Source organism: Eumetopias jubatus, unplaced genomic scaffold, assembly GCF_037043125.1.
Source record: "Eumetopias jubatus isolate StellerSeaLion01/CBP00866 unplaced genomic scaffold, mEumJub1_p1.0 scaffold_2, whole genome shotgun sequence".
Lineage (NCBI taxonomy): Eukaryota > Metazoa > Chordata > Mammalia > Carnivora > Otariidae > Eumetopias > Eumetopias jubatus.
The window spans coordinates 35,631,665-35,650,233 of record NW_028274808.1 but is presented as its reverse complement, the minus strand read 5'-3'; the positions used below and the strand labels follow the sequence as shown (position 1 = coordinate 35,650,233).

Below are 18,569 nucleotides of genomic sequence, written 5' to 3'. Positions count from 1 at the left end.
CTTCTGTGTACATCAATGTTAACATCCTATGTAGATCGTGCTTTACTTTATAAGGAATTTGGGGGAAAGTTGGCTCGGGATTAGTCAGGAATTGAATAAAGATGGCAGAACAAACACACACCACAGTCTCTCTCTTCTATCTCTCCAGAAATGTCAGGAGATACACTAGAGGATTTGGAAACACTGTCCTGACCTTAAAGTATGGCCCGGTCAGCATTCTGTTTCGAAAGCTTTGTGAAATCTAAATTCAACCAGCAATCTATATGTGTAAACCTATTAGTCTGATTCTTCAGAGTCAATGACATTCTTGTTGAGGAATGATGGAAAGGGCAGGAAAGCCAAGAAACCAGGGTTCGATTTCTTATGGCTCCATCACTAATTTCCTGTGTGACCTTGGGGAGGCCACTTCAGAAGTTGCAAGAAGGAAGGGAAGGAGGGAGAGAGGAAGGAAAAAAGGAAGGAAAGGCGGTTGGTTGGGGCTGAGTCTTTCCTGGGAATGGAAATGTGTGTGTGTGTGTGTGTGTGTGTGTGTGTGTGTGTGTGTGTGTGTGTGTATACAGTAGAGAACAAAAGAGACAAACCCTGTGCCCTCAGGGAGTCTACATTCTAGAGGATGAGAAAGAAGACAAAGAACATAAATAATTAAAATATGCAATATATTAAATGCCAGTAAGCACTAAAAGAAAAGTAAAGCAGGAAAGGGGGCAGGGAAGTAGATGGGAGTTTAGATCAGAGCAGCCAGCCAACGTCTGATTGAGAAGATGATACTGGAATAAGAATCTGAAAGGGGTGAAGGAGCCTGCATGGGTGATCCAGGGTAAGAAGCAGACAGGACCGCAAGAGCAGAGACCACGGACATGTGACAGAGACAGAGAGGAGGGGCCAGCAGAAACAGAGAAGGTGCCTGGGACATCGGTGGCATCATGGAGATAGTTGTGGTATGGATTCTAGATGGCCTCTGGGCTTCACTTTCAGTCACAAAAGAAACCCCTGTTGAGATAAGTCGTTGGAGATGCATTTCTGTTAGATACAGCCGAACAGAATCCTGAGTTCAATTTATTTTAAAATGATTTTTCCAAGGGGATTGTTGCAGTACCAGTGGTTACATTCTTTTGGGAAAACCATTTTCAAAAGGCTTCAAATGTTTTTTACTTTTTGGCCCAGTGATTCATATTCTAGAATTCTATCCAAAGAAAATATTCTGAAATGTAGGTGAGAAAAAATTACACACAATGTAGTATGAGCTGAACTGTGTCCATCACCACCACCACCCCAACCCAAAATTCATACGGTGAAGTCCTAATGCTCTCAGAATGAGACTGTATTTGGAGATTGGGTTTTTAAAGAGGTAATTAAGTTAAAATGAGGCCATTAGGGTAAGCCCTGATCTGATCCGACTGGTGTCCATATAAGAAGAGGAGATTAGGGGGCGCCTGGGTGGCTCAGTTGGTTAAGCGACTGCCTTCGGCTCAGGTCATGATCCTGGAGTCCCGGGATCTAGTCCCGCATCGGGCTCCCTGCTCGGCAGGGAGTCTGCTTCTCTCTCTGACCCTCCCCCCTCTCATGTGCTCTCTCTCTCTCATTCTCTCTCTCAAATAAATAAATAAAATCTTTAAAAAAAAAAAAAGAAGAGGAGATTAGGACCAAGGATGTGCACATACATAGGGAAAACCATGTGAGGACACAGGGGGAAGGTGGCCATGTGCAAGGCAAGGAGAGGGGCCTCAGAAGAAACCCAAACTGCCAACACCTTGATCTTGGACTTCCAGCCTCCAGGGCCATGAGAAAACAAATTCTGTTGTTGTTTAAGCTACCCAGTCGGTGGTACTTTATTACGGCAGCCCAAGCAAGCTAATATACAAGTTTTTTTTTTTTATCATTTTATATTTAAAATAGAGAAAGATTAGAAAGAGCCTAAAAGTTCAATAATAAGGAAATAATATTGTACAGTCATCAAAATGCTGAAGCTGTATGGAAAAAATGCTTAAAAGATAATGTTTAAAAGAAAAAGCAAGATAGGGGTGCCTGCCTGGGTGGCTCAGTTGGTCAAGTGTCTGCCTTCACTCGGGTCATGATCCCAGTGTCCTGGGATCGAGTCCCGTATCGGGCTCCCTGCTCAGTGGGGAGCCTGCTTCTCCCTCCTGCTTGTGCTCTCTCTCTCACTTGCTCGCTCTCTCTCTAGCTCGCTCTCTCTCTCAAATAAAATCTTTAAAAAAGAAAAAGAAGAGAAGAGAAAAAGCAAGATAAATTATATACACACACACATATACATATGTATCTCTTCCTGAAGGAAGTGAATACGTACATATACACACCCAAAAATATGACAAATACGTATATTTTAACTATGCTTTGTAAAGCTTACGGAGAAAACAAAACTAGAAGAAAGAAAAGCCAACCGTGGCATGACTTTTAGAAGATTATAATTTATATTCTCCTTTCTTTGTTAATGAGTTTCAAGTACAGTTATTTGAAATAGACCTTATTCAAATAAACAGGTAAAATGGGGAACGGCGTAATGGGCCTATGCACTCTCACAGAGTGTAACCCCGCAGAGAAGGCTTCAGAAAGGAAAGTGTAGTGTTCAGACTGAGGATTCAGTTCTTCGTCCCACGTGCACAAACTGTATTGATAAAATGCCTGCTCAAGTATTCAAGGCAGCAGCTTAAGCACTATTCTGTACTTCATTCCTCAGCTGCCCTCTGGGTGGCTGAAACCTTTGTTCTTAGGGAGACCAGGCAAGGAAAGGTGCCTCTCGTGTGGCCCCTGGAAATGCTTCCTTGAGTTCTAGCGTCATGGGTTCCTGCCATGCCAGAAGTGGGGACAGCCCTCCCATGAAGCCTTGAGGAAGGCCTGCCCAGACACTCCTTGCATCCGCAGGGGTGACCTGTTCTCAAAAAGAACCAGTGCTCATCTCCTGTTTCTCCCATTCACAACCAGACTCCTTCCTTCCCCAGTTTAACTGGTGTCTGTCCTTTGACTTCAAGTACCTTATGTGTTGACAACTCTTAAATATGTATGTCTGCTTTGGACCTTTCTCCTTAACTCCAGATTCCTGTATCTGCGTGCTTCCCGGTCTTCTACCCCAATGTCCCAAAATTAATACCCCTAAAACTGAGCTTACAGATTGCCTCGTACATATTTCTCTCCTACATTCCCTGTCTCTATCGAGGATAACCATCCACTCGTCACACAAGCCAGAGACCTCAATACCATTCCTACTCCTCTCTCTCTCTCCACCCACATCCATTTAGTCATCAAGCTATATCAATTCTTGCTGCTTTTCGTCTCTTTATTCCACTTCCCCTCTCCAGTCCTCGCCCGAGTTCAGGTCCTTACCGTCTCTTGTTTGGCATATTATTCACTCATTCAGCATCTAGGACATGTTGGTGAAGAAGACAAAGATGATTCCTTCCCTCATGAAAGCCATTTGAAAGGGCAAAAGACAATAATTAAAAAACCAGAAGTAAATATTAAAACAAAAGAAGGTGAGATTAAAACAGACTTCATGGCTGAGAAAGGAGAGTCATGGGGAGAGCCCAAGGACAAGAACTGTAGGCAAGAAAAACAGCAAATAAATGCAAAGGTCCTAAGGTAGAGAGAGCTTGCCACCTCTGAGAAGCAGACAAAGGGCCCCAAGGCTGTAGTATTCCCGTAAGAAGGAAGTGGTTCAAGATGGCATGGAGAAGTAGGCAGGCCTTTCTGGGCAATGAGGAGAAGTCTGGGTTTTATTTTAATCTCTTGGAAAGTTTTAAGCAGGAGAGTGAGATGTCTTTCTGGGTCTATTTCCTCTAATCTTTTTCAATATGGCTTCCAAGTTGATCTTTCTATAACAAAACTCTAATTATGTGTCTCTGTGGTTTTAAGTCTCTCAATGGCTCTCATTTGTCTACAGAATAACACCCAAGCCCCATAGCCTGGCCCACAAGGCCTTTCATGATCTTGCCCACATTTCTCCCTGTGCCTCCTTAGCCCTTATGCCTCGGCCATGCAAAGTGACTTCTGGATCCCCTGAAAGGTTTTGCTATTTCACCACAATGTCTTTACTCATGACTCGTCTCTTCTGAGCAGTATTCCTTACCCCATCATCTACTCATCTTTCAAGACAAAGATCAAATGTCACCTCATCTGTGCAATCTTTTCCTGATCGCCACCTCCAAACAGAATGGACCGTTCCCTCCTGTGGGCCCTCAGCGTGTCCTGGACAGACTTCTAGCACAAGCCCTGTATCACTTAATGGCACTTCGTAGTTCGTCTGCATCTTTCCCTGTTTACACGTGAGCCTCTTTTACTCACATTTATTTCCTACCGCTTAGCGTAGATCTTGGATTACTTTGTTGTAGAAAGAGAATGAGTTTCCCTCCATTGTGCATATTTAGATTACACATAATAGTTCTGCCCAAGGAGTAAGAGCCCAGATGCATGGAGCTCAGTAAGAATGTTTTTTTTTTTTTAATATTTTATTTATTTATTTATTTATTTATTTATTTATTTATCTGAGAGAGAGAGAGAGAGTGAGAGAGAGCACAAGACGGGAAAAGGTCAGAGGGAGACGCAGACTCCCCGTTGAGCAGGGATCCTGACGTGGGACTCCATCCCAGGACCCCAGGACCATGATCTGAGCCGAAGACAGTCGCTTAACCAACTGAGCCAGCCAGGTGCCCCAGCTCAGTAAGAATGTTAATGAAAATGTCGGATGAGCCTTACAGCGGCTCTACCTGGGTTTGAGCTATTAGTATCCCCACTATCAGCTGCATCACCATGTTGATTCTCACTGGTAAGGATGGAACTGGGAAAGAGTTTGAGCGGTACAAATATCTAAGGGGGGGTGCAGGCTGTTTGAAACCTGTTTCCTTGTCAGACACCTCTTGGCATACTGCCCTGGCCACATCATTGGACACATCTGTGGTGCTTGCTCAGTAACACGTGGCATGAGGGACCCAGTAGCTAGTGGGTGCAGGACTGTTGGAGACTGAGCTCCTCGCTTTCTACCTCCCCGCTACCTGGTCAGCACTGTGGAGTGAACACTGGGGAGAATAAAAAGCAAATAACTTGTTCCCTATATCTGGGGAAGGGAGAGCATGATTATATCTATAGAAGACTTTAATTGATATTTGTCAATTGATGCGTTAATACGTGAGATGTAACTAGAAAATAGCGGAGGACGGTATCATCAAGAGCGGAATGACGTGTTACAGGCGGTCCCCGCTGTGGATTTTTTCCAGGGTCTCTTGACCTTGATGTTGAAGGCCAATGTGTGGCTTCTATCAGGTTGTCTGCTTCTCATGGGCTGGGACACATGCAGAGGAACGTAAAGAGAATTCGGAAATGCCTCTGCCAAGAGCTCCGAGTAGTTTCTCTGCTGCTCATCCCAAGCGCCTGCCGTGTACTAAGAACGCATTTGGAACGTGGGCCTGCCCCGCCTCCGCATCTCGGAAGAAGGTGATTCAAAACTGACCTGGAAGAAGGAAGGAGCGGCAGCTTTGCCGAGCCCTGGAAAATATATACGGGACGATTGTGGTCTGAGCCCGCTGCCGTGCAGGGTCAAAAGAACTGTTGTCGCCAACTGCTTTTTTATGAGTTCTCGCTGAAAAAAGTTGTAATTGGACACCAAAGGTGAATGTGCTCCTGGTGAAGAAGACCGATGGTAGTAAATCTCCGGCTCCCGGGACAGGTCCACCTGCAGCAGCTTACCCAGCCAGGATCACAAGTAGCCATCCTTAGGAGAGCGCAGCAGGCTGGAGCTCAGAAGAGCTGTAAGTAATCATTACCAATTTCTGAAGAAAGATTTGAAAACTTAAACTACAAATTATGTTGGCTCATCCTTCCATAAATCCTAATTGTGGTGACTTCATTTTAAGCAGCCAGCCACATGCAGCTTCTCGGTGAAGCTTAAAGTCAGTGTATCTCCTCACTTAATAGTACAAAGTTTCGATTGACTTTTAATTTTTTTTTAGCCTTCCATACATTAACTTCTTTTTAATTTAATTTAATTTAATTAATTAATTAATTTATTTATTTATTTTTAAAGATTTATTTATTTATTTGAGAGAGAGAGAGAATGAGAGAGAGAGAGAGTACATGAGAGGGGGGAGGGTCAGAGGGAGAAGCAGGCTCCCCTACCGAGCAGGGAGCCCGACGCGGGACTCGATCCCGGGACTCCGGGATCATGACCTGAGCCGAAGGCAGTCGCCCAACCAACTGAGCCACCCAGGCGCCCTAATTTAATTTATTTAGAGAGAGAGCACAAGAGGGGGTAGGGTCAGAGGGAGAAGCAGACTCCCCACTGAGCAGGGAGCCCGACGCGGGACTCGATTCCGGGACTCCAGGATCGTGACCTGAGCCAAAGGCAGTCGCTTAACCAACTGAACCACCCAGGCACCCAACCTTCCATACATTAACTTCTTGACTCACCAGTCAAATTTGATACATATGGTGTCTTAGGAGCAAGGGACCATGCAGTTCATTGCACCTAAAAAACTGATACTAAATATCTAATGCTTGACTGACATACTGAGCTTTAGCTTTTTAGATCACAGCAAGACATTTCCTATTGATTAAATATCACCTAACATTGAGTCCATATTCACAGAGCTCCACTGCACACAAGAAGCCCTTTCTAGCTATTGTTAGCTAGCTTTTAATCTCTGGACCTCTCAAGACAGAATTTTTTTTTTTAAGATTTTATTTATTTATTTGACAGAGAGAGACACAGCGAGAGAGGGAACGCAAGCAGGGGGAGTGGGAGAGGGAGAAGCAGGCTTCCCGCCGAGCAGGGAGCCCGACGCAGGGCTCGATCCCGGGACCCTGGAATCATGACCTGAGCCGAAGGCAGACGCTTAACGACTGAGCCACCCAGGCGCCCCAAGACAGAATTTTTTGTATTCCCATTTGCTTGATCACAATCTTCTTTAATATTTACTTTCTGCCGAGGTAGAGTCTGTGTCCTCGGAGGGAAAATTGAAGTCTCTATCTCTCCTTTGTGGGTAAGAACTGGCACAATGTGTCAAACCGACTGCGCACCCAATGCAACACCCTGTCTCCAAGCAGGTTCCAAGGGAAGTGTGGGCAAGGGCACGCGGTGTTCCAAATCTGTCCTCTGAGCATCAGCTGTAAACGTACACTCACTCTGGAAAGAAGAACCTAAAGCTTGGTTTTAGAAAGTAAAGCAAAAATGTTAATAGCCTTTGATGTTAATAAAATGTGTGACCGTGTCCCGATGAGCTCATTTGTTTTTTGATTAGCTGCTTATATTAACCACATAGCCCTGTGTGACTTGGGTCTCTGCCTTCTGTCCTAAGTTTAGCCGTTGTCTGTCTTTAGGTAAGTCACTCAAAATGTTCCCTTAAAAGGGACCCAAAGACTCATTCGCCGAAGACGGAATTAGACACACCTGGTGTAAAAATCACGTACCCCCCAGTTCAGCTTTTGTTAGTTAGCAGCTCCCCACCCCCATCGTCCATATTTAACAGTTTTGAGCATGCATGTGCGCCAGATGATTCATCCAAGCTGCTCTGGAAGTTGTCTCTGCTGGTGACAGTAAAGCTGATCCACCCTCTGCCCTCCCCTCGAGCTGGTGAACATGCACAGGATCATCAGGGCCACTGCTACCAGCACACTATGGCCTTCTTAGTTTAGGTGCAATGCGCTCAAGCAACTGGCTTCCACACGGAGCTTTCCATCTCTCGCTCACCCTTCCCCATGGTTTCCATCTGCCTGTGCCCCGAATCAGAAGTGCGCGAGCTCTCAGAGAGGGTAAGGGCCCAAAGAGCCCTCAGGGTCCTCAGGACCCTCAGCACCTCCGACAAATGATCTTGCTCAATGGCTGCCTATCCAAGGAGACTAGACACTAACCTACCTCCCAGCTCTAGCAGTGCAGGAGTCTTGCTCTCGCTTTCTGCTTCTCGGGGATTCTCCATGGCAAAGGCGCCAAAAACTCATCTTCTTTGAACTTTCAGTAATTCTGACAGTGATTATATTAATAGAGATTCCGAAACTTCTGGTAATTCCAGCTCTTGGGGTTCTTTTTCCAATGTTTGGGGGGACAGATCTGTGTTCTGAGGTTCAGACTAACCACCCTAAAGCTAAGAGTACTTTGTCGGAATCGCCCTTTTCCCCTCCCTGCTCCACTCTCTCTATAGATGCTCACATTCTGGAGGAAAGCCAGGCTTTTTGCTTTTTTTTCAGCGGTCGATTTTCAAGCTAGCCCTAGCAGGCTTCCAGCTCTCTCCCCTTCCTCCCTCTTCTTTTGTTGCCCTCCTGGCTCCTATTCAATGACTAAAGCTCTCCAGGAGTATTTCTGGACCAGGGTATCTGCTGTGGCCTTGCGATTGCACTAAGCCTCTGGCTTGGGGCTGCTCTGCTCTGATAGTCACAAGGCGGATTGGGGGTGGGGGTGGGGAAGACAGTGCATCGTCCAGGGGTGGTGTTTATTTATAGAACAGGCCTTTTCCTTTCCCACCTTGAGTTCTCTGCTGCTCCAGCAGTTGCCATATCCTCAGTAACTCCCTCCAGGAGATAGGTAATGGGGGCCCCGTGCTGCCGAGGTCAAGACCAGAGTTCTTAGAGTCAGCACCCAAGGGCTGCTCCCCCCACCTCCATGGGACCAACCCAAAGAGGCCCAAGTTCCTAGGAACGGTTGACCACTGAGCACCGTAACTTCCGCACGGCGCACAGGTGCAGCCAGATGCCCCCGCCTGGGCCACCTGACTCAGCGGCCTCGGGGAGTGTGAGTCAAAATTCCTGGGAAACTCTGGCCTCATTCTGGTGCTGTGTGAGGGCTGGCAGGCTTGGCAACCCCTGTGGAGTCTCTGAGGAGGAGCCTGGGAAGTTGCTGTACAGTAAGAGCAAAGAAGGACAAAAGAGGACTGACTTGGTATGTCTTGTGGGATGGAATCGCTCCCACCTGGATTAAGGAGAAGGAAGAAAACCAGGACTCTGGGGAAAGAGTGAGAATGAAGACCACCTGAATAAACGGACAAGGCCGACCTAGCCTCACCCCAGTTTAGCACATAGATTGTATGCTACTGTGGGTGACTGATGGCTCAAGTTCCGACTCAAGTGGACAGTAAATCATCTGAGGGCAGGAACCGTAGGGCACAGAGCTCAGTAGGTCTTGGGGGATCTCATATACACGGATTCTTATAAGTGACTTATCAGCATTAGGAAAAAGTTTTTTGAAGATGAGGAGGAGGAGGAGAATGTCAGAATTCTACTGCAGGCAGGAACCCTGCGCCTTTTCTATTCACTCTTCCCTCTGCCCGGGGAGTACAATGCATGTAGTAGGTTTGAAAACCATCTGCTAAGTTTTTATTAAATAAATGATGATTATCATAGTTCTGTGTCTGTCACCTAGAACGTCTCACCTGCTTGGTAGTGATGTGAACTGGGCCTGAAGCTTTTCTCTCTCTTAAAAAACCAAAAAGAGAATTTGCTGAGCATCGTGGTCTGGTCTCCCGCGTAGCCCCTTGAAGTGCGTGCTCCCACGGGGTGGTGGTTCTCCCGCGTTAGCCTTTCCTCAGAGCCACCCGGGGAGCTGGTGATGACATGGCAGCTGGGCCCCAGGGTCTCTGATTCAGTAGCTCTGGGGTGGGGCTCAAGAAGGCACATTCTGCAGCTCTCCTGTGACAGTGCTGTCCTGTGGGCACCCCACTTTGAGAACCACCGCCATCAGGGTATGTTGGAAGTGTCTCAGACTCTAAGACTCCTAGGAGTCTGTGGTGAGAACAGTAGGGAGGCCCTCTGTAGGATTCTCAGAGGGATCACTGCCCCCTCTCTGCCCAGGGTCTACCTTCTCTAGAATTTAGAAACTGCCAAAGTGGGACAAAGGTTAAGAAACCATTTGGGGATCCCAATCTAATTTGCCTCCAGGCTCGCCTCTCCACCAATCTGTTCTCCTCACTCTGGCCCAGGTGACTTTTCTAAATCGCAAATCTGATCATCTCAGTCTCTTCTGCTTGAAAGCCTTCCACGGTTCCCTAATTCCTCCGGCACGAGGTCCAAACTCCAAACTCTGGGGTGCCTGGTTGGCAAACCCTTCATGGTTTGACCCCTGCCTATCTAGCCCTTCAGCTTGGTGTCCTGCTACTCCCCAGATCCCCACGGTCCCCAGAGACGACCTCGTTCACCCCGACCCTCTGCACAAGTTTTTCCCGCTCCCCTCTCCACTGCATCTTCCCCACAGGGCTCTCCCCTGCTCCGCCTCTAAACAAAGCATGCCCCCTTGTTTTCCCTCCTGCGTAGACACCCTCCTTCGGAAACCTCATCGCCAGAGCTGGAGTCCTAGAGCTTTGCTCTCTGCCTCGTCCCGCCTGGCTACGGAGGGCCCAGGACTGGCCTTGAATCCCTAACATTGAGCATTCTGCCCTGGACGGCAGAAGGAGCTCAGAGAAGGTTTGTTGAATGAATGCAACTGGCTGAGGACTCAGCAGCGGACCAGTACTTACTTTTACCTTGGGCACTTTTTGATATGGTGTGGGGGCCGGGGTTGGCGGTGGGGGGAGTTGTTGCAGGTGAAGATGAGGGGAGGGAATGGAGAGAAGGGTGGGAGCAATTACCAGTGTTGCCCTTAAGTCACCCCCAGTAAGACGCAGGGACAGAGGGGTGTTCAGAGGCAAACGAAGCTCTAGAGGTAGCGCTGTAGGCGGGGGGGGGGGGGGGGGGGGGGGGGGGGGGGTGTAGTCAGAGGCTTTGCGGTCGGGGAAGTAGGAGACGCCTCAAAGTATAGCGTGGGTAGGAGGGGCCTCCCCAGCCGGCCCTTACCTCCCCGAGCTCCTCCTGCTCTCAGGCCCGGGGGCAGCCTCTTTCTCATTCCCTTTAAATGCGATGGCCTGGGCGCCTGGGTGGCTCAGTTGGTTTAAGCGACTGCTTTCGGCTCAGGCCATGATCCTGGAGTCCCAAGATCGAGTCCCGCATCGGGCTCCCTGCTCAGCAGGGAGTCTGCTTCTCCCTCGGACACTCCCCCCTCATGTGCTCTCTCTCTCAAACAAATAAATAAAATCTTTAAAAAAATAAATAAATGCGATGGCCTTCCACGGAACGCGAGTGTGGTGCCCAAGGACATCAGGCTTCTCTTTGTTCACTTAGTATATCCATCAACATCATTTCTGAAAGCTATTTTTATACTTACAAGGTTGACTTCGATACCACAGGATCAAGTTTATAATAAAAGAAGGAGACTGGGAACCAGGAAACCCGGTTCCTCTTTCTCCTGTGACCGGCGAGCCGCCTGCCGTGGGGCAGTTGTATTCCTCACTTCCTTCCCCGCCCCGCGGTGCTCGCTGAGACTGCCCACTCGGGTTTATTTATGACCCTCTCAAGCTGACCACGTAGCTGTTTTCCATTCCTGAGATTGTGCCTTTGAAAAACTTGGACCCATTTTCTAAGCTCTTCCAGTGATATTACTCTTCGTGAACTCCAATGGCCAGGAAGTATGATAAACAAAAGCAACCCCCAGAGGGAGTTTCTCAAGTTCCAAATGTTTGATCTCAAAATCTGGCTGAATTTATCGGCAGAAACCACCATTGACAGAATATTTCTGGCTGACCTTTCTGCCCTCTGCACCAGCCACCCCCATTCTGGACGCTGAGCTTCTCAGCCCTTCTATTAGCATCTGCACAGATACCTCCCCTGGGATAAGAGCCTGTGTTCTTCCTGGAACCAATTTAAACCCAACAGAGACTTTAAAAAATACATTTAATGGTTGGAGAGTCTCCTCTCCTTTTAGCTTCTGAGCTCATTCCTCTGGGAACCAAGTGACATTTAGATTCCGGTGTGTAAGTTGTTTTTTCTTTAGATTAGTTATTGTGTAAACATTCCTCTGCAAATTATTTTCACATTGTAAGGTGACTTCTTTCAAGTGTCAGTCAGACTGATTCCTACTCTGTTCCCCTCACTACCCTCAACTCGACTCTCTCTCCACTCACCAAGTTCCCCATTTCTCAACAACTCAAATTCAAACTAATTTTGGCTGTTGGTGAAAATATTTCCCCAACTTCCTGGAATTTCCATTTCTCAAGGTTATCTCCCTGGGCTGCAGCCAAAGCGAGGCCCACTAAGATGAATGAAGGCAGTGCGGGTCAGGAAGGGCGAGCCATCATTGTTCCATCCAGGCACGGCCGGCGGGAGCCCAGAGCTGTCCTGAGAAGGTGACTCAGGACCAACAAGACAGGCTTAGAGTGAAGGCAGAACACCAGCGCCAAGACCCAGCAAACGGGGGTGGGGGTGGGGTGGGGGCGGGGGAGACAGCTGTCTAACCGTGACCCTTACAGCAGCCTGGCAGTCACAGATAAAAAGCAGGCAAATTACATCCCCTTCTGCCAAGAACCCAACTCTTGTAACAGGGCCGCAAGACTAACTTCTCCTCACGCCTTTTCTTCTAACATTGCCGTTGAAAGCCTTGTCTAATTTCCTTGTACCCGCTCTTCATCTCTCAGTTTTATTTTTATTTTTAAAGATTTTATTTATTTATTTTACAGAGAGAGCACAAGTAGTGGGAGTGGCAGGCAGAGGGAAAAGCAGGCTCCCACAGAGCAGGGGAGACTGATGCGGGGCTTGATCCCAAGGCCCTGGGATCATGACCTGAGCTGAAGGCAGACGCTTAACGGACTGAGCCACCCAGGCATCCCATCTCTCAGTTTTAAAACATGTCCCCTTATCAGGGCTATTATGCACAGCCACATGGGCTGGTCACAACTCCAGGGACACCATTCACAGAGACTACAATATAATCTTCAAAAGCACAAGCCACTTAACTTAGAGACATCTTTTATTTTTCCTCTATTCATTAAGAAAGGGAAAGTGGTTTCATGGAAGGAATACCTCAGTGTTCCTACCCTCACCACAACATTACCGTGTGGCCTTGGGACAGGTCAGGTCACCGTGCCCTCCACATCTCTCATCTGTAAAATAAGGGAGGGGGATGAGAGCATCTCTGGGGTCTTGCCCTCGGGCAATAATCTTTTCTGATCAGCAGAAAGTGACATCATTTTGATCAGTAAGTTACATGATGGGGAGCTTTTGATTAATCATTTTCCTTTATTGCCACTCCAGCATTTCAAGTTGCTCATCTGAGGATAGGTCTCTCCTTGCAAGGCTCAGGATTTTGAAGTCCGGCAAATGTGGGTTCACTTTGCCAATTTTCTTCCTTGATTTTTTGAGCTTGGATCTTTTTCTGCACCATTAAAACCAGAGGCACTAATTTGAGGAATTAACTGAGGTGGTCACTTGGGGTCATATAGCAGCTGTGGCCCTTCAGGGTCTCACTTTTGCAAAGAAATCAAAACAAAACAAAGGAGGCAAGAAGGTTGACCAGATAACTTTGGAAGTTTAGGAAACAAAGCATTCCATTCTAAGTTCTCACCACCCGCCCGTGGGGGCTGAATCACGGCGCCTCCTGGGGCTTGTCTCCTATCAAATCACAACGTGGCCAACATTTCTGGCAAAGGTCATAAACCAGTACTGCAGAGCACTGGAGAGCACTGGAGAAACACTTGTTCGACCAATCTTAGGATAGTTCTGCGATACCAAGTCCCAGAAAGTAGGTTTGTGAGAGAAGGCTCATTTTAGTGGGCTGCTTCAACAAGGCTTTGTCAGGAGCTCTGGTCGTGAGGAGACAAGAGTGGAAACAGTACTCCTGAACCTTGAAATCAATTTGTAATTGAACACTTGTGAAAAATTGGAAAATTAGAGCAGCACTTCTCAGTCACTCGGGCTGTATTGCAAGTAACTCACTATTAATACATAGGCACTACAGTTTAAAAGCAATTGTTTTGAAAATATAAATTAGAGTCAATTCAAAGTCATCTTTCAATACTGAACTTCTTAAAAAAAAAAAAAGTCCTCTGCAGGGCTGCTAGTTCCTGTGAAAGAGAATTATTTTTGTTTAGGAAATATCTTGTAGGGACATTTAGATTTTAAAAGATGGGATGAAAGAGGGCGCCCTGGGTGCCTCAGGTATGTTTTTTTTTTTAAATGTCTGCCTTCGGCTTAGGGTCGTGATCCCAGTGTCCCTGGCTCCCCTGGCTCAGTGGAGAGTCAGCTCCTCTCTCTGCCACCTCCCTCCCTGCTTGTGTCCTCTCTCTCTCTCTCTCTCTCTCTCTCTCTCTCTCGTAAAAATAAATACAATCTTAAAAAAAAAAAAGAAGATGGGACGAAGAACAGACCCTGAAAAGACAGATCCAATGGAGGAATTACGGAATTGTTCTGCATAATAAAGAGGATGGAATTTATATTTTTTCATTTGCTGTTGTTCTTGAAAATAGGTAAACCGGGGTGCCTGGGTGGCTCAGTTGGTTGAGCGGCTGCCTTCAGCTCAGGTCATGATCCTGGAGTCCTGGGACAAGTCCCACATCAGGCTCCCTGCTCAGCGGGGAGCCTGCTTCTCCCTCTGACCCTCCCCCTTCTCGTGCTCTCTCTCATTCTCTCAAATAAATAAATTTTAAAAAATCTTTAAAAAAAAAAGAAAATAGGTAAACCAAGAGGTGGAATGGTAGTGTGGTCCTGACAATGTGACTGGAAGTGGGAACTCCAGAGTTACGTCACCTTGGCTTACATCTATAAAACCCACCATGCACCTTGCAATAAAGCAAATTTAGATAGAAGAGAATTGGCTTCCATCCTCTGCCCATCTCCCACTCTCAACCAGTGTTGGGCTAACATTCTTTTTATTTTAATTGTGGTAAAATACACATAACATAGAAGTTATTATTTTTTTAAGATTTTATTTATTTATTTGAGAGAAGGAGTGCTTGCGAGTGCACATGAGCAGGGGGAAGGGGCAGAGAGAGAGGGAGGGGGAGAAGCAGACTCCCTGCTGAATGCAGATGCTTAACCAACTGAGGCACCCAGGCGCCTGAGAATTTACTATTTTAATCATTTTTAAGTGCACAGTTCAGTAGCATTAAGAACATTCACACTGTTGTGCTGGCCTAAGGTTCTTATTTTCTCTGGGGGAGGGGAGAGTGTGAGAGAAGGGAGACACAGCCTCAGGAGACAGAAGGAATGTTTGGCATCCATGGTGTTCTCCCAGTGCCATCTCCCTGGCACCATCTAACCAAGAGATTCCTGAAATTGCCACCACCATCCTGGGAAGTCCAGCTAACCGCTGGACCAGAGATCCACCCCACTGATAGTCCAGGGTGGTCAGGAGCCGCTAGGTGGTTGGTGCCAGACTACAGGTTGGAATCAGATAGCGAGCGCAGCTGGACCTCTGGAATGCCAGGCCAGCAACTAGCAAAGCTCACCCCAGTCCTGTCATTAACCTCACAATAATGCAATCCTGCCTTTTTGGGATTGAAAAGTCGGGGCCCCAGATATTTCTTATGGAGGAGTTTATTGTGTTAATAATAAACATAATTACCATGAGAGACGATGGACTCTGAAAAACAAACTGAGGGTTCTAGAGGGGAGGGGGTGGGGGGGATGGGTTAGCCTGGTGATGGGTATTAAAGAGGGCACGTTCTGCATGGAGCACTGGGTGTTATGCACAAACAATGAATCATGGAACTCTACATCAAAAACTAATGATGTAATGTATGGTGATTAACATAACAATAAAAAATTTAAAAAATAATAAGCATAATTATTACTCAATCAGTACTGGATATCACTGGGCATGTCTCATACTCAAATTTACGTTTTCACATTCCTGTTCTGCAGTAGTTCTACATCCACAAGATTTCTTTTTTTTAAAGATTTTATTCTTTATTTGAGAGAGAGAGTGACTGAGTGAGAGAGCGCACGAGGAAGGGGAGGGGGGAATGCTGGAGGGAGAGGGAGAAGCAGACTCCTCGCTGAGCAGGGAGCCCCTGATGCTGCAGGGCTCAATCCCAGGACCCCAGGATCACAAACCTGAGCAGGAGGCAGACGCCTCACTGACTGAGCCACCCAAGCACCCCATCCACAAGATTTCTTTTTCTTTCTTTTTTTTTTAAGGACAACAATCGTTTATTGGCTTCTCTAAAAGCCGGACTGGAGACGGCATCTTCTCTTCTGATCAGGCCGCCCCACCCCACAGCCCCGCCAGCTCAGAGCTCCCCGGGGAGCCACCCCAAGACGGGGCAGACACCGGGGATGGGAAGGAAAAAAAATCAGGAGAAGCAATACTTTGCAAGGTTTCGTTTGTTTGACAGCAGGTATGGGTTGAGGGGGTTCCTGGGCAGGGCTAACGCCCCGCGTTCCGCTCCGCCGCGTGAAGAGACCCACGCTGGTGCTGGTGGTCAAGGGCAACCAGCCAGACGAGATCAGCCGAAATGCACTGATTTCGAGGCTTTGTGTTCATTTCGCCCTTGGCCCCTTCTCAGTTGGCTTCCCGATATCCTTCCCCCGGAGCTTGAGGCCGATAGCTCTCTCGATTTTGCCCAGAACCTGGTTATTAGGAATGGCCCGTCCACTCTCGTAGTCTGCGATGACTTGCGGCTTTTCGTTGATTTTCGTTGCCAAGTCCTTCCGAGTCAGCCCCTTGCTCTGCCAGCCCTGCTGGATCACCTTGCCCACCTTCAAGGTCACCCGGTCATGGTGCAGCTCCTCAGTCTCCCGGTCCAGCTTGGCTGTGTTCTTGGTGATCGAATGCTGTTTGTTCTGGCCAGCGGCCCATTTCTTGGAAGTCTCCACATCCTCTCCTCGTCTCTGAGCTGCTAAGATGGCCTGCTTGACTTGGCCTGGGCGGCCGTGGGGCCCTTCTTGCGCAGCACCGTCACTGTGTCCCAGTCGTTCTGGGCCATGGCCGGCAGGCAGGTCCGGTGGTCCGTCCGGCTGCTCCGCGGCAGCTGCTTGAGACCCGCCCCCCCATCCACAAGATTTCTTAATTATTATTACTGTTGTTATTACTTTGGTGAAGATTAAAAAAGATGCTAAGGTACACAAGTATAGAGATATAGAAATAGCCATTCGATTCAGGATGAACAAGAATTCCCTGGAGGGGGGGCGCCTGGGTGGCTCAGCTGTTAGGCATCTGCCTTCGGCTCAGGTCATTGGTCCCAGGGTCCTAGGATCAAGCCCCACATCCGGCTCCCTGCTTGGCGGGAAGCCTGCTTCTCCCTCTCCCACTCCCCCTGCTTGTGTTCCTGCTCTTGCTATCTCTGTCAGATGAATATATGAAACCTTAAAAAAAAAAAAGAATTCACTGGAGGAAGGAAGCTAGCTCCAAGTTCAGCGTAAGAAGGTAAGCCTCTAGAATTCTCAGTAACTTGGGGGTGGGGGGACATTGAATTTTCCATAAGGCAGGGAATGGAGAGTCAAGTTAATCCTATCTCATCGAGGAGACTCCTCCGTAATAACTAAGTCACCCATAAAGTCATCCCATTCAATGCTTTCTTTCATGGAAGAGAAGGGAGTGCCCAATGGGGACTGTGCGGATTCTAGGTGTTCTGCCCAAGGAATCTATGGTGCAGATGAGCATCACTCATGACATGCACAGGGCATAGACATGCTGAGCCGGCCCATATGATGTTTAACTCTGATTCTGCCACATGCTAGCTTGGGACATTGGACGAGTTTACTTGCTGTAGATTCCTCATCTATAAAATGGGGATAATTATTAGAAGCTGTTCATGAAGTCTGGAAACAGGAAATACACATAGTGTCATCAAGGATATCTTCGGTCTATAAAAAATATATTTTATGGACCCTGTAGGACTGAGTTCTGTCAGAAAAAATTGCTACTTTGAAATAGGCAAAGAAAACTCAGTGATTAGGGACGCCTGGGTGGCTCAGTCATTAAGCGTCTGCCTTCGGCTCAGGTCATGATCCCAGGGTCCTGGGATCGAGTCCCGCATCAGGCTCCTTGCTCAGCAGGGAGCCTGCTTCTCCCTCTGCCTGCAGCTCCCCCTGCTTGTACCTTTGCTCACTCTAACAAATAAATAAAATCTAAAAAAAAAAAAAGAAAACTCAGTGATTAGCTTGCTCATCTGTGTTATCTCCCTCTTTTTTGAGCTTCTTTTCAGCTCTGTAAATCGTCAGAAACTAATACCAATGAAAATGATTTTTGTCCATAGAAATGCAAATGAACTGTGTCAGATAGAATGTGATTGATTATTGCCTTGAGGATACACCCCTTTTTGTATCTATTTATACATTTATTTCAGAATTCCTTATTCTCTCTATGTGTTTAAGTTCTTGTGTTCCCTTTTGAGCCACTTAAAACATTTTATAGGTTCCCTCACAAATTAAGGAATTTAATGAAATTTTTGACACGTGTTCGTTTTATCTATCTGAACAAAAGTCATGATTATACCCTCTTCTAAAAATTCTTCTAATGCTTCATAGGGTTATAGTGAAGATGAAGTGGGTTAATGCATATACAATCCTGAGAGTAGTGCTTGGCACGCACAAAGCGCTAAGTGTGAATGAGGAACGGTTACTATCTATAATAACGCACTGTTGTCCCTGTTAAGGTCTGTGATGTCACTGTGAAGGTCTCTCTCCTGCATTAGACTCCATCTCTCTCTTAGGACAGGACCTTTGTAACTCCAGCATGGAGAACAGTAGAACCAAGCTCCAAGAAAGAACACAGTGGACAGTCAATAGATTAGTTGAATATAAAAGGGGTTGGCAAATTTTTTTGTTGTTTT

General features: G+C 47.1%; 1 pseudogene; it reads right to left on the bottom strand.

Moving 5' to 3' along the window:
- Positions 1-16,101: 16,101 nt before the first annotated feature.
- Positions 16,102-16,721, bottom strand: LOC114224830 (endothelial differentiation-related factor 1 pseudogene; annotated as a pseudogene).
- Between the last annotated feature and the right edge of the window lie 1,848 nt (positions 16,722-18,569).